Source organism: Jatropha curcas, chromosome 7, assembly GCF_041381405.1.
Source record: "Jatropha curcas cultivar XTBG-Jc1 chromosome 7, XTBG_Jcur_1.0, whole genome shotgun sequence".
Classification (NCBI taxonomy): domain Eukaryota; kingdom Viridiplantae; phylum Streptophyta; class Magnoliopsida; order Malpighiales; family Euphorbiaceae; genus Jatropha; species Jatropha curcas.
Window position 1 is genome coordinate 10,037,829 of NC_143157.1, and position 7,469 is coordinate 10,045,297.

Genomic DNA, 7,469 nt, shown 5'->3' on the forward strand with positions numbered 1-7,469 from the left:
TACTGCTATAGGGTCATGCCCTTCGGGCTCAAAAATGCCGGGGCAACCTATCAAAGAATGGCAACGACCATCTTTCACGACATGATTCACAAGGAGGTGGAAGTGTATGTGGATGATATGGTGGTTAAGTCAAAAACAACCGAAGAACATACAACAGCACTTGAGAAGTTCTTCCTTAGACTTCGAAAGTATAATTTGAAGCTCAACCCGGCAAAATGTCTGTTTGGAGCCACGTCCGGAGTATTTCTGGGGCATATGGTTAGTCGGAAGGGCATAGAGATTGACCCTTCAAAGGCCAAAGCTATTTTGGAAATGCCAGCACCAAAGACCAAAAAAGAAGTCCGAGGTTTCTTGGGAAGGCTACAGTACATCAGCCGTTTCATCAATCAGTTGGCCGATACCTGTGGCCCAATTTTCAAGCTACTTAGGAAAGGAGTGGCAGTCAAATGGGATGAGGATTGTCAGGCAGCTTTCGACCAAGTCAAGCAATACCTGTTATCCCCGCCAGTCTTACAACCACCAAGGCTAGGAAAGCCTTTGCTACTGTACCTGTCAGTAACAGAAGAAGCAATGGGGGCCATATTAGCTCAACAAGCAGAGGATACAAGGATAGAAAATGCCGTGTATTACCTTAGCAAGAGGATGCTGGAATATGAGTTGAAATACAACAAGATAGAGAAGTTGTGTCTGGCTCTAGTCTGGGCCTGTACCAAGCTGCAACACTACCTCTCGTCTTACACTACACACGTAATCTCTGAATCTAACCCCTTGAAATTCCTTATGGAAAGGCCGGTTCTTGACTGTAAGATGGCAAAGTGGGTGTCAGTGCTTGCGGCTTATGATTTAAAGTTTGTACAACGTAAGGCAGTAAAAGGCGGGGCCTTGGCTGACCAATTAGCAGAATTACCGGTCGAAGACCAAATGTCGGAGGTAGAGTTCCCCGACGAAGACCTGTTAAACTTGGAAAGTCAGGTCTGGGAGATGTACTTCGATGGAGCTTCGAACTACCATGGAAATGGGATTGGAGTTGTATTCAAAACTCCTTGTGGAGAATACATCCCAATTGCAGTTAAACTAGACTTCGACTGTACCAATAATGAGGCCGAATACGAAGCCTGCATCAAGGGGTTAGAAGTAGCCTTGGAAAAAGAGATAAAAGTCCTCAGGGTTTTCGGAGATTCCAACCTGATAGTCTCCTAGGCTCTAAGGAAGTGGAAAATCAAGGAAGAGCGTTTGGTTCCTTACCTACAACGCTTAGACGAATTGGCTCAACAGTTTGAGGAATTATCTTTCCACTACCTGCCGCGAGCCAAAAATCAATTCGCTGATGCCCTAGCCACTTTGGCCTCCATGGTTAATGTGGGGAAAGGCCAAGTCATTCGGCCCCTGACAGTTAGGCTTCAGAAGCAGCCAGCACACGTCATGCATTTGGTGGATGACAAGCCTTGGTTTTGGGATATACAGAATTACCTTCGAAACGACGCCTACCCGGAGGGATCCACCAAAACTGATCAACGGACATTGAGACAGTTAGCGTCGGGATACTTCCTTACCGGGGGAGTTCTGTATAAAAGAAGTTGGAATGGCATGCACCTAAGGTGCGTTGATGAAGAAGAAGCCCAAACCATTATGGATTCCGTGCATAATGGGGAATCTGGGTCACACATGCACGGGATAGCCTTGGCTCGGAAAATCATGAACCTAGGTTATTACTGGTCAACTATGAATGCGGATTGTGTGAGGCACGCGCGGAAGTGCCATGAGTGCCAAATTTTCGCTAAGCTGCAAAAACGGCCTCCAGTCAATTTAAATCCAATTGCTTCACCGTGGCCTTTTGCAACTTGGGGTATAGATGTAATTGGAAAGATCCACCCGAAAGCCTCTAATGGCCATCAGTTTATCCTGGTCGCTGTAGATTATTTCACTAAATGGATTGAGGCAGCTTCCTTTTCGATGTTAAACGCCAAGAAGGCAGCACAGTTTGTACGTACCAGCATCCTTTGTCGGTATGGAACACCATTCGAGATCATTACTGATAACGGGTCTCATTTTCAAGGAGAATTCGCTGACCTCTTAAAGCATAAGAAGATTCAGCACCATAAGTCCTCACCCTATCGCCCACAAACAAATGGGGCCGTCGAAGCCGCGAACAAGGCTATAAAAGTCATTTTGCAAAAGACGATTCAGAGGCATAAAGCTTGGCACGAACAGTTACCGAACGCCCTATGGGGATACAGGACTTCAATCAGAACGCCTACTGGGGCAACCCCGTACTCCCTAGTGTATGGAATGGAAGCAGTGTTGCCTATTGAGCTGGAAGTTCAGTCAGCAAGGGTTGTCCGGGAAAGCCAGATCAACGAAGCAGATTGGGCTGAGAATTATCATTTGCAACTTTTGGGTATGGATGAAAAACGATTGCGAGCAATCCACCAAACTCAAGTCTATCAAAGAAGAATGGCAAGACATTTTAACAAGAAGGTCAAAGACCGGAAACTGGAAGAAGGTTGTTTGGTTCTGAAGGAAATTAGACAACCGGTCATAGATCCACGGGGGAAGTTCCGTCCTCATTGGGCTGGACCCTATGTGTTGAAGAAGATCTTGTCAGGCGGAGCCGTTATTTTGACTGATTTGGATGGCTTGGAATTCACTAATCCATGTAATTTAGATCAGTTAAAAAGATATTTTGTGTAAATTGTAATCATTTGCATAATGTAAAACGAACTACATTAGACCTGATTCTCTTTGGAAAAAAGAAATTATATATCGGAGATATGTAGGCAGCCCTCATTGGGCGCGGTCTAAACATTAATAAAAAAATCATTTCATAATTCATTTCTTCTTTGCAAAAAAAAAAAAAAAAAAAAAAAAAAAAAAAAGTGAAAAAAAACCCGCTAAGTTGAAAACCCGAAAGGGCGGCTTAGGCAAAAAGGGGGTAGCTCGCTAAGCTGAAAACCCGAAAGGGCGGCTTAGACAAAAATTAGAACTTGAATAAATAAAAGTTGGCAAATGCTTGGAAAGTTCAAACGCCTAATGACAAAGTCAAATAATCCAGAATCAAGCAAGAGAGTCCAAAATAACTAAAGAAAGTGTAAAGCATACATCAAAAGATAAATCCAAAGTCCCAAACGAAAGGCAAAACAAGAAAAAAATCACAAAAGTTCATAAGAGTCTAGGTATCCCGTCGCCTCCGCGGAGCGGCATCCTCTGAGTCTTCTACTGAACTCTGCCCAGCCTTGCCTGTCCGAGGGGCCAGCACAATCTCCTCACCTGTCCCAACCTCCTCTTCAGCATCAGCCTGAACCCAACCTTCGAGAACACTCAGCAGTGCAGTCCTCCTTGGTCTTTCAATCGGCCAGACAGCGGTAATGAACCAGGCCCGGTACTCGGGAGAAGTCTGAACGCTGGTAGGATCAGGTAAAGGTCTAACCATACGGTGATCTCTAACCCAAGCTTTAAGAACAGCTCGGGTAACACCAGCAGTAATCGCAGAATCAGCTGAAAAGTCATCCATAATAGGGACAGTTTGATCTATCCCCATCTGCCTCAGAACGCGCGAAGCGCAGTACCAAGTACAGTGTGTGAGGCCTAGGAGATAAACCCGAGAATGGCGAAAGCTGACCTGAATAAAGCGATTGATATTGTACCAAGGGACGAACCACAGTATCTCATTTGGACCCAATTCAACCAGCCATGAAGTCCATGTTTCAGTAGAAGGGTGGGAGAGCAAGATTTTCCGCATGCGATATTGAGAAGAATTGTAGGGAAGAGAGGTTGGAGCAGCCACTACTTGGAGGTGATCCCTCAACCAAACCTGAATAATGGATCTTTTCCATTATAAGAAAAAAAAGAGGAAGAAGAAGAATGAGGAAAGATGATAGGGAGAAATACCTGCAAAATAATGGGAGAAACGGTCCAATCGTCGAACCCTAAAGCGGCTCTGTCAAGACTTCTAATGGTCTCAGCCAGCACAATACCGCCAATGCAACCCATGTCCTCCATTTGCCAAACCATAGGGCAAAGCCGCAAGTCTCCAAAACCCGGGTCCCGGTTGAATAAGAAACCAGCCAATAAGCAGAAAACCAGGGCCCGCATCCTCAGCCTCATCCGGTCAGGGTCATCCAAGCAAGTCTCTGAAAATTCATCAATCAGGGGCAGCAGAATCGCCTTCTGATCATCCACAATCATAGCCTTAGCCTGTGGCCGGCTAAACCGAAACAAGTTCTCAAACGACTTAACATACCCAACTTTCACCTCGTGCCTAACCAAGGGAGCATTGGGATCACACCCTATAATCGCACAAAATTCCTCAAAAAGAGGGCACATTTCCTCCATCATAGCCCCAAACCGAAAAACGTGAGCCTCAGGATCCCAAAATCTAATACAGGCTCGCACAAAGTCCCAGTCAACTACTACGCCCCTAAGAGTGATAACAGAAGAAATTCCGTACCTCCCCAAATTGATCTTTTCAACTTTGGAGAGACTCCTGGTCCAGCTATGCATGCTATGATTGTAAAAGGGATTCATGTTTCTTATTTATTTATCTTTCCTGTTTTTATTAAAAAAAAATAATAAATATAATAATAAATAAAATAAATAATAATAAGCAAAAAAAAAAAAAAAAACAAAAAACAAAAAAAAAAAGAGAAACAAAGTGTGTACTTTTTAATCCTTTTCTGCTCAAATCTAATGCATGCATACTGTCAGTATTAATCAAATACAGGTACAAATAAGTTGAGTACAGAAATACAGGCCAAGTTTCAATACAGTAAAAAAAAAAAAAAAAAGAGAGAGGGAAAGAAAGTAAAGGAAAGCAAAGAAGTCTAGCAGCTATCAGCGGCGAGACCTCCTCCTCCTCTGGTCGTCAAAAGCCTGCAGTGTCCAAGCTGAAGTTAGTTCCTCCTGCATTCCAAGGATTAGCTCCATCATCTGACGGATCAAGCCATCAGGAACCTGGAAATCACACAAAAATACAAAGTCAATATACAAATCTCATATGAATCCTTTTTTATGAGGGATTTACCAGTTATTACCTCATTAATGTCATCAGGAGGAAGAGCCAGGTGATTCACACGACCCAGGGATACCTCCCTAAGAGACGAAGTACCCTCAGGAGTGTAATAGGAAATGCTGTATGGAAGGTGCAAATTGGCCAAGCCCGGATGGACAGGCCTGGTAGCCTCTGAAATAGCCTGGGGAATCCTGAAGGCACCAACCGAATGACTAGGGCCAGCTCGAGACGGACCCTCCACCGGAGTAGAAGAAGAAGGCTGGGTCACAGGCCTCCTCCTTGGAGTCCTGGCCGAAGAACCGGAAGCCCGAGAGGAACGGGTGCCAAGCGGCTGGGAAGGAGTCGACCTCGGGAGACTGTCGAACCTGGAGCCGATGGGCCGCATCAGAAACACCTGGCAGAATTCGTCATAATCTCCACCCCGGATCAATTCCATGTACGGGATACCCTCAGTATGGACATCTGTAAGAACCATCTGTTTGCCCGCTCGCATGTCCTCAGGGGGAGGAAGAGGAACGGAGCGGCAGCCCCTAACCTGGAAGTTCACTCGCTCACCCAGGTAATAACGTCTCAGAACAGGATGTGATAAGACAAACCGCCGCCGAGACAGAGCCTCTGATCGCCTGAAATGGGGATCCGCCTCAATCCAATGTTGGAGTCGGATGCCCATCGCCCCTACTTCAACCTATGTAAGAGAAGCAAATGTGTTAATAAATCTTTTTTTTTTCACATAACCAAGAGAAATTAGGAATGCACTCGCCTGCCCTATGGTACAAGTATCGAAGAAGCTCCGCAGATCTCCCAAAGACTTCCGGTGTAGAATAGACTGTTGGTTAGCTCGGTACCATCTCCAAGCTAAAGGTACCAACCCTAGCCCAAGATCAGTGCGGGCCAGCTCAGGGCGGATATAGGGAAAATACTCAAAGGCCCAAGTCTGCACAAGGAAGGAAAGGATTAATAATAAAAATAAAGGGGGGGGGGGCACAGAATGAGGATATGTTCTTTACATTACCTCCCAGAAATAGTAGGTCCCACTGAGCCTACAGTGGCCTCGACTCAGATCGCACATATCCTCGTACATGCGGCTCAGAATAGCACCGGCCCAGTCATACTCAGTGAGGTGGGCCAAGTCCTCCAAACTCCTCAGTATAGAGGGATTAAACTTCTCTTTTCTGTTAGACCAGAAAGACGAAGCAAACAGCAGCAGCAGAGTGAATCTAGCTACCTGAGTCGCCGTTAGCTCTCCCTGTCTATGTCGGGCATAAATGCTAGGAGCTTGGGAGGATAACCAGTGCCTCGAAACACTCAGATCGGGGGAGGAATGGCTGGGTCTAACAATCCGGGGAAGGTCAATCCCTATCAACTCCGTCATTCGGTCGGGGGTAACCGCAGTCCTCCAATCGTCATACAGCTCGATCGGCCGAGTACCAAAAGGAATCCCAGAAATCAATGAAAAGTCAGTTGGGGTCATCGTCATCTCGCCCCAAGAGAAGTGGAAAGTGTTGGTGGTGTCCCACCATCTCTCAGCCAACGCGCCCAGTAAACTCTTGTAATTTTGCCTACCCAGCTCGAGATTTCTTAAGAAGCCCAGGTGAGAGGGGTCAATGATGGCTCCGACCGGGTTATTAGGATCAAGTATGTCAAATGGGATCTCAGCAATAGAGGACTCGCCCACGTCCAGCCTAATGTATGCGTCCTAGAAGGTAAAACAGTTTAAGGTTATCCTTTGGTTCCTAACTAAAAGATATCCTAATCCTCCCCCAGTATCATACTAATAAAAGTGGTAAGATTCAATCACAATTTGGCCTAAGGCCAAAAAATCACGATTTGGCCTAAGGCCCAAAAAATCACGATTTGGCCTAAGGCCCAAAAAAAATCACGATTTGGCCTAAGGCCCAAAAAAAAATCACGATTTGGCCGAAGGCCCGAAAATCATAATTTGGCCTAAGGCCCAAAAAAATCACGATTTGGCCTAAGGCCCGAAAAATCATAATTTGGCCTAAGGCCCAAAAAATTCACACTTGGCCTAAGGCCCAAAAGTACAGAAGCAAAGGGAGCTTACCTGGGCAAAGACGCCGGTCATGGAAGCATGATTGTCAGCGTCCGCCGCAAGATTGGCATCGTCCACAGAAATTCCCAGAGATTCCAGGAGGTCCTCACCGCTGCTATAGCTTGGGGAAGCCATGATGAGAAAGTTGAGAGAATTTGAGAGAGCTCTTTTGATTTGGAGAGTGGAGAATAAATGAAATAATGAGTTTTTGAGCTATTTATAAGCAAATAGCCAAGAGGCGGGTCCTTTTGACGCGTCTAACATTCGCTTACAAAATTTAGTTTTCAGACAACCACCAGCGCCCATAAAAACATCTTTTATGGTTGCCGGTGGGGGGCAACTGTGAATACCTAAATTTTGAGGCTCAAAGAGCCAATTCTTTCGGATTGCAAACAGCCCGGTCGGACCAGA